We start from the raw sequence: 8,533 nt of genomic DNA, 5'->3' as shown, positions 1-8,533 counted from the left end.
CTGTGCCAGGCAGTGTTCTTTATTCTTTAAAGCTGCTCTGTTGTCCACAGAGTATTATTCTGGCAAGCCAAGGGGCCCTCCACTGACATCTGCACAGCTATTCCCATCACCCTGCTGGGACCCAGAATTTGTGTCTGTAAGTCCCCAAGGGAGCACAGGCTGCTGCCTGCAGCATTGACTTGTTCTTCTGTGTCCCTCTCCAGCTTGGTCTCCACGTGAAGGATGAGAAGCCAACAGAAGTGACAGTGGAAAGGGAACACTGCTCTGCATTTTACTAAGATTTCCCTAAACCTCAAGGGAGATATGGGAACATGGCCCCATGGGTTGTGCTCCCTGGACCTGGCTGTTTCTACTTTACAGGGTGCCAGGAGCAACAAGTGCCCCCCTTATCTCCCAGAGCTGCTCAGAGGGGGAGAATCAGAGGGGTATGCTGCACGGATTTACTGGGAGAGGCTTGGGCTGGTGTCTGTAGTGATCAGTGACTCCCACTCTGCTCCACCAGCTCTGGAGAAAACAGATGTGGCTTAGCCTGTGTTGAAGCACACACTAAGAAGTGGGGATGAACATGTTGATACTCCACAGCAGGGTGTGACAGTGCAGAAATCCTGTGCTATTGCTAATCAGAGCACAGCAGCAGCACAGCTGAGAAGTCCCTCCACAAATCTGGCTGGCTTGGGAGCACTTCCAGATAGAAACAACTTTGCAGCTCTTAGGGATGAACTGGCTCACATGAGGTGCAGCCCTCAGATCTTCTAATTTATATCACTGCTTTTCCCTTTCATTAATTTTTTTGAAGTTAAAATTAAATGAGAATAAGGAAGAACATGAATGAGAGAACATTCAAACAACCAAACTGCTGCCTATGAAATATATTAAAGGCATGTTGCATTAACATACTGGTGATGCAGTTCCAAAAGGGAGGAATGAACACTACCAAATCTATTTTATCATGCTTTAAGCAACATGAGATTTTCCTTTTTGCTTGCTAATTTAGTCTGACCATAACACTATTCAACAGTATTTAAACCAGATGCAGGACGCTGGGCTTTTTTTATTTTTGTATTTATTGTTTATCTGCTGTGCTTGGCTTACAGGAGTTGCTTTCATTAAGAATTTTTGCTTCAACGCATTTAAAGATCAAATGTCATCTAGTTCCTAAACCCACAAATATCCCTGGTTTATCAGGATTTCTTTTTACTTTATCAGATTAAATTTGGAGTGATTTGTCTTGAAGGCTGAGCTATAAGTAATCCTGTGCTCCCAAAAAAGATCTGTTATGTCTTACAACATTGCTAAAGATGTATCTTAGAGCTTCCAGGACTTGAGGGTTTATCACTCTCCCTGACAGTCACTGCCTGCACCTTCATTCAAGGAAATTACTGGAAATGAAATTATGCTGCTGGATTCAATCTACAGCCACCTCTTTCTCTAAGAAACAAATTATGGCCTAGGTGAAAGTTTTAAGACATGGGACTATGGTGCAGGCAGCTCTAGACATGGGGCCAGGAGGCAGAAGACTTCTCTAGGACTACCTGGGATTGACTTTTACTGCAATCTGCACACAGCCTTTGCACATTGAGATGAAAGCACACCGGGGAGCATCGTGAAGCCACAGATGGGAACCTGTGCCTGCCCTTCCAGAGGGTCAGAAAGACAGGCAGAGAAATAACCACGAGAAATAGTGGCAAATAGCCACAAATATTTGTCATGGAAAATTCTGGAATGGGAAAATTTCTGGTTTTGTCTTTGAGGTTTATTTGGATCGGATTGTTTATAAATATGGTGAGCCTGGGCCTTTTGAGAAAAAAAAAAACCAAAACCAAAACAAAAAACAAATTTTTCAAGTTTGGAAAGCAAATAAAAGAAATAAAACATTGACATTTCTGAAGCAAAGCCATTTTTCATCCCCAAAAATATCTGACTGAAAAATATTACACTCTCTTCATTCCCATTCCCCCAGATGAAAGAAATAGTGACTGCCTGCAGACACCTCTCCCTTTGACACTGAGCTGGCACAAGAAGGAGGGTCTGAATCGGAATGGTACAGGCATGGGTCATAACAATGAAAAAATAGATGTTTAGTCAGCAGAGGAGGCTGAAGGGTATTTTAGATGCATTGCTACGTACTTCCCTGTTCTTATTCTTCCTTATGCTTCCATTCTTGACCACTGACCAAATGAACTGGCCCAGAGCAGCTGTTTCTATACTTTTTTTTATAACAAATGGTTCTGACACCTGTATATGAAAACACTGACTCCACTGCAAAGGTGATACGGATATCTATCTGATGCTTCAGCCCTCCTTCAAATGAAGAAGAGAGAGAGAGAGCCCAAAGCATCAGGGGCTTCAACACAGACACACACAAATGCAGCATCACTGATTTTGTGTGTTTCTTCTGGTCCCTGCCAACAGAAGATCCCTCTAAGCACTCCTCCCTGAAGCATCCATATTCAGCCACACACCATGGAGGCACTGCATGTCCTTGTTTCCTCCTTCCCCTTGTCTGCCAGCCACTCCAGCACAAGAATGCCAACCACGAAGCTGTGCAAGAGATGACAGCCCACACAGCATGGTAATTTTGAATGATGATAGCACCCAGATATGACTCTGCAAGTGACAGTGCATTCCACAGTGAATTTAGGAGGGGTCATGGGCAAATGGTCTCTATCTGTGACATTTCACAAATTGTTAGTTTTCAGTGGCCCTGAGTTATCTTTATTTTTTCTACTTGCTTTCTCTTCATAAAGTTCTCAGTCTTTTAGTTCAAAACCAATGAATTTTACTATATTACCGTTAAACTCCCAGTGGAAAAATATAAGCACCCCAGAGGAAATGTCTTGAATTGTATCAGATGTCCATGTGACTTTAAAAAATTTATTAGAGTCATAAAATCTCACACAATTTAGGACCTATACAATGCTCATAACAGAGCTCAGATTAAGCATTAAAATTTTGTTAATTTCTTCTGATCGTATTTTAGTCATTAAAAATGTTTCAGAGTACTCCAAAAGAAAATCATAATCATTTGTTCTCAGTTAAAAGTGATTTAAGATACAAGTCTAATAAAGTTATAACCACTGGAAAACCATTTTCCTATTTCTAACTGAATATACAAAGTAATGACAGCATTGATAGTGGAGACACCAAGGTATGAGCTGTCCTTCTTTTAACAGGTTTTCCTTGTTTGAATTACAGTGTTTGAATGTCATGGCTGAGCAGAACAATTCTAACACAAATTCCCAGCAGACTCCTCCCATCACCTACCAGCCTCCACATCTAGCTTGTATCCTCTAGCTTAGGACAGTAGGAATAGCTGTCTCAAGTTAAGCAGTTCTGTTAGGTTATTCCTCTTTTCTCAAAACTGTTAAATCAGCCCAGATTCTTCAAAATATCAGCGGAATAAGGTACTGTCTTCTAAAGCTGTGGTAGTATCATACTGAGAAGGAAGTGTCAGTCACTAACAGCTATCAAAGCTGTACCTACTGTGACAATTTTGAGATGTAATGCACCAGATTTCTGGCACAAGAAAGAAAGAAAAAGTGTTTTGGGAAGAGTGAACAGGGCACTAGTTAAACCACACACACAAGATGCTTTCAAATGTGCCCTTCCAGAGATTAGACGAGGTATTTTAATGAAGTGTAATTTTGAATACACCAAATTTTCCAAGAGATAAGTGGAACTGGAAAAGGGTTCAGTTCAAACCTGTATAGGCAAAAGGAAGAGACCACTTTATACCAGATTAACCAGAGTGTATTTTATGGTTTCTTTCCAGTTTCAAGCTATAATGAATTTGCAGTGTTCAAGACAATCAAAGGCCTCTGTAACTCCTCAGCTGTTCAGATTAATATTTTTCTTGGTATGCCTTATCATATGGACAAATCTGCTTGTACCTTACCTGTTTTTTTCATGTACTATATAGTTTACATATAAGATCATTTTTCTAATCCATCTATATATTTTAACTATAAACACTCTCTTACACAAAGACCACCTATACATAGCCAACCACACTTTCATGACCTGTTTCTTAAATAAAATAAAAAAAATAAAACCTCTTCATCTTGTGTGAGTCTGTAAGCTTAGCTGTACATTTTTTCCAAACTGTGGAAGCCCAGAGACAATGTACAGGTATAATTAAAAAGGTGTTCTTTCCCTTCAATGGAAAACTGACACTGTGAGAAGATTCAAAGCTCATTTGCTTCTTTTTCCAGCTTTTAAAATTACAGTCCTGGGAGAATGAGCTGCCTAAGGAATGGGAAGGAAAACATGATCATTTTAACCCTCCCTGTTTTTGGTCTGAGTCCAGTTATGGCCCAACAGTAATCCAAAACCATCCAGCAGCTGTTTAGAAATCTGCATGCCACAAATTAGTGGCCACATGCCAGACACTGATTAGGCATTTCTCCATGGTGGTCCCTGAAGGACAAAGTGATGGCACATTGATGAGGAAACACGAGAATCTTGTTCAATTTCGGGACCAGCTCTGTGGATAAACAGAGGGCTTTGCACTCACAGCCTTGAAGTTTGGATCTCCTCACAAGCAGGCTTTTTTCCAGATGTGGTAGTCCCTGTCAATATTGGCATTTTTGTCATGTCTACCTAAACATTTTGCTTCTCTCCATTAGTTTGCAGAGAATCAGGGTGAGATTAAAAGCACACCCATTGTTAACTCACAGCACAGGATTCCCAGTGCTATTCCAGCACCGAGTGTGTAACTCTAACTCTGTCTTCTGAATTGGATTAAAATAACCAAAGAGGCATGCCTTTCAACCTATTTCCAGTCTAAGGGTATTTGCATATGCCACTTGACTCCCTCGGTAATGCTAATGTTGATGCTGCCAACTCTCCCTGGGTGAGCTTCATCTCGACTTTACCCACAGGAAGTTGAGGCATGAAGAAATTAAGACTTGGACCCATGGAGACTTCAACAAAAATGGTTGTCAGGTGCCTCCTGCTTGTGACAAGTTAGCCTGAGGCTTTTTCCACACCTCCCACCCTGGCTGCAGTCACGCTCCTGTCCCCAGCAGCTCTCCTCCTCCCCTTGCCAGAGGCCCAGCCCTCCCTCTGGTCTGCCAGAATAACTGCATGTGCTAACTCCTCCTCATGCAGTTCATGAAAATAAGTAAGGGCTAGCAAAGTTTTGCTCTTTAAAGTGCTGAAGACCAAGGAAATCAACTCAGAAAGTGTTTATTCTGTCGGAGGTGAGGTGATGGCAATCTCTGATGGAGAGAACAAGGGGAGGCATGGCTGCTGGGAGGGATTCAGTTTGCTCAACATAGCTATACCCAGGACCAGCTCTGGACTGAGCAAAGAAGAGACAGTCTGCAGCCAGGAGGTAAAAGGATTCCCAGCCTCTATCCTGCCCTGCTTCACCTGTGCAGAGGTCTATCAAGAAAAACCTTTGAGGTCTGTGGGTGAAGCCACCACCACAACACTTGCAGCAAATCTGGCCTTCCAAAGACTTTCGCTTTCTCCCAGGATACTGTGACACTTGGATCTTCAGCCCGGTGTCCCTGGTCACAGAGGAGAACGTGGAAGACCACAGGATGAAATCCTGGCTCTCCTAAGCCCTGGGCTGCTGTCCCTCCTTCTGCTCATGACAGTAAGAGGGAGTGAAGAAATCAACTGATCTGCTGCTAATCTCAGAAGAGTGTCTTCCAAACCACACGATACTGGCTCTCACTTCACAAAAATCTTCCAGCCCAGAAAAAGTGAGCCTTCTCCAAGCACCATTTACAGTTACAAACTGTGCAGTTTCTTCTAGGTGGAGGCACAAACACTTGGCTTGGTATGCTGCATTTCTGGTCTTCCAAAGCACTTCCAGTATGCACCTTGGGAACCCGGGAGCACCCGGCACTGATGATGTAACTGCCCTGGCTGAGTGGGGACATGCACACAGGCAAGCATAATATCTTTTATAGGGTGTGTGGATTCTCCCTTGTACCATCTTTACACTTTTATGCCAAACATGGCATCTATGATCTCTCTCCCTGCTTGCAATATCAAAACATCGGAAGTAACACATGCAGATTCTTTGGCAGAAAGTGGATTTATCTCTCAGAAAGTGGATTTATCTCTTGTTGCCAGTCTTATAAGGAACAAATTAAAAGTATTCCAAGACTTCTGCAGTCCCTGCAGCCTCTCTCCGACAGTCTTTCTTTCTGTTACAGCTCAAGAGAGCTGCCCTGCCCAAAGGTCAGAAGGAAGTCTGTGAAAGAACTGGGAGTCAAATCCAGGTCTCTCAAATCCCAAACTGACTATAGTTCTATAATTAATTTATTCTATGTAGCAAAATGTTATGCATCTTATTTTGTTATTTGGAAATAGGGCCTTCTGGTTTTTATATTACAGCAGAGGCATCAGTTCCATAAATACCTTCTGCATGTGACTAATCCTGCACAGCGCCTGAAGTCAGACTACTAAAACACATGTCTGCAAGATCAGGGCCTAGATTTGTTTTCAGTCATTCCTGTAAGAAATGATTTAGCTTCTGAACAGTTAAGCCACATCTCAGAACATTTTTAGGTGAAAACCTAGAGTTTTTCCAGAGCCAAGGCACATACCTGCCCTGTCTTCCTTTCAAAGTCTCCGAACATGTGCTGTTAGAGCAATGGTATGATAGCCCCACAGAAACACGAATGTATGGATTAGTGATATCACAAAAGACTAATTACAAAATGTAAGTTTCTCTTTGCATCTGCAACTAAACAGCACATCTCTTTTCAGCTGTCACTGTTTGTTACACTTGCTGGACTAGGATTCGAAGACGTGCTGTCACGGGAAGGCACATTACCCACAATCCAGTCAGCAAAGTGAGCACACAACAACAGGAAGCCTTGATTATGGACAAAGTTTTGCCATAAATAACAAAAAGTGAATACCTTAGCTAGAAAACAGCAAACTGGGTCAAACCCAAGCAATCTCTGAGGGGAAGTGTTTCACATCTCTCTATCTGCAGTCCTGCATTGCCATCTGCAGTCTCCTGGTCGTAGTTTGCTTTCTAAATCACCAGTGTTTCATCGACCTTACCAACTGCATGGGTCCTGTAAACATTAGGCATGTTCAGTGGCAGGCAGGTGGTTTTTTTCCACAAATATCAAATCAAAAGAATCAAAATATTCCTCTTTTTCAAGATGATGTTTGCTCTTTTTCCGGTCTTTTTTGATTCCTACTTTGTCTCACTTCTCTGCTGTTGTTAACTGAAGTTAAAGGTCAGACCCAAAGTGCAACACATTTGATATCCCAGAAAGCTCTTAATACGCTACTAAAGAAGAGTGGTTTCAAAGTCATACAAAATGTCTTTGCTATGTAAGGAATTTTTTGTTTTAAATTTCTGTTTACAGCACTAAAAATTAGTTTTAATAGAATTTATATTCTAACATTTATGGCCAGAAAAATAAAAATGTTTTTCCCTGTATGCAAAAGTTGCTTGAATTCTAAAAACATACTAGAGGATGTTCTTACAGTGGAGATGCTTGTCTCTGTTCCAGGTAACAGAAGCTGATCAGATAAAATGGCACTAGGCTGTTATCCAACAGGATACTGGCACATGGCTGAATGGAACAAGGTACAATGGTTTAGCAAACTGTCACACACCAGCAGTGAGCAACCACAGCTGGCCATGATCCTCCAAGAAACTTTTCTCAATGTGCAAGGTAAAACAACAGCTCTTAGGGTTTCTTGAAACCAACGAATTTAACCCAGGTGTGTTCCAGGTGATACCTCCTGACCATGAACCCCATCTGGTAGGACATGCAGTAATTAAGCTGTGTTGACTAGCTCATATGACAGACCCCTTTGGTTCTTTTTAATTAATTTATCTTTGCTGATGACTGTAAAGCAAAGAATTAGGACAGTGTTTGCAGACTCACTGCTAGACTGTGAATGCCGTAGGATAATTGTAATGATCTTTTGCCAGTCAAAGAAAAAGGTCCTGGATTAAGAAGATAGGCATGAAAAAGTGGAAATTACTGTTTTATAGTAATAACATAAATCAAGACTATCCACTGGCTCTAGAAGAGAAAACAAGGCACTGCAGAACATCAAGTCTGCCTTGAAGGGAGAAGCTCAGCTGTACTATTTACCAAAAGACCTCTCTTCTCTGTAAGACCTGGTGTAACTCAAGGCTAAATCAGACCCTCTAGAAGCTGAGTGACCAGCAGGTGTCTTGACACTGTTTTGGCACCTCTTGTCCCTCTGTTGCTAATAGATGACACCTCAGCCACTCTCAGTCAGGGTGTGCGTGCACTCTACAACAGCAGATGCAGCTCTTGAGGAGGTGTGAAGCACCGAGTGCCAGAGGGACAGAAGCACTGGGACACTGAGCTGTGAGAGACAGGGCTGTCTCAGCAGGCCTCCCTTTCCCAAACTGGCCATTAAGCATGCTGCTGGAAACTCAGGGTGATGCTGGTTTTTAGAAAGGAAAGATGCCACATTTTGTCAGTGGTATCTCCCCTCCATGGAAGGCAGCAGCTGCTGTCCTGCATGGATGCCTTTCCTGAGCTGTCAAAGCACCAAGCTCCTGGCCCTGCCT

This window comes from Heliangelus exortis, chromosome 1, assembly GCF_036169615.1.
Source record: "Heliangelus exortis chromosome 1, bHelExo1.hap1, whole genome shotgun sequence".
NCBI lineage: Eukaryota > Metazoa > Chordata > Aves > Apodiformes > Trochilidae > Heliangelus > Heliangelus exortis.
Note: the sequence above shows the minus strand (reverse complement) of the source record.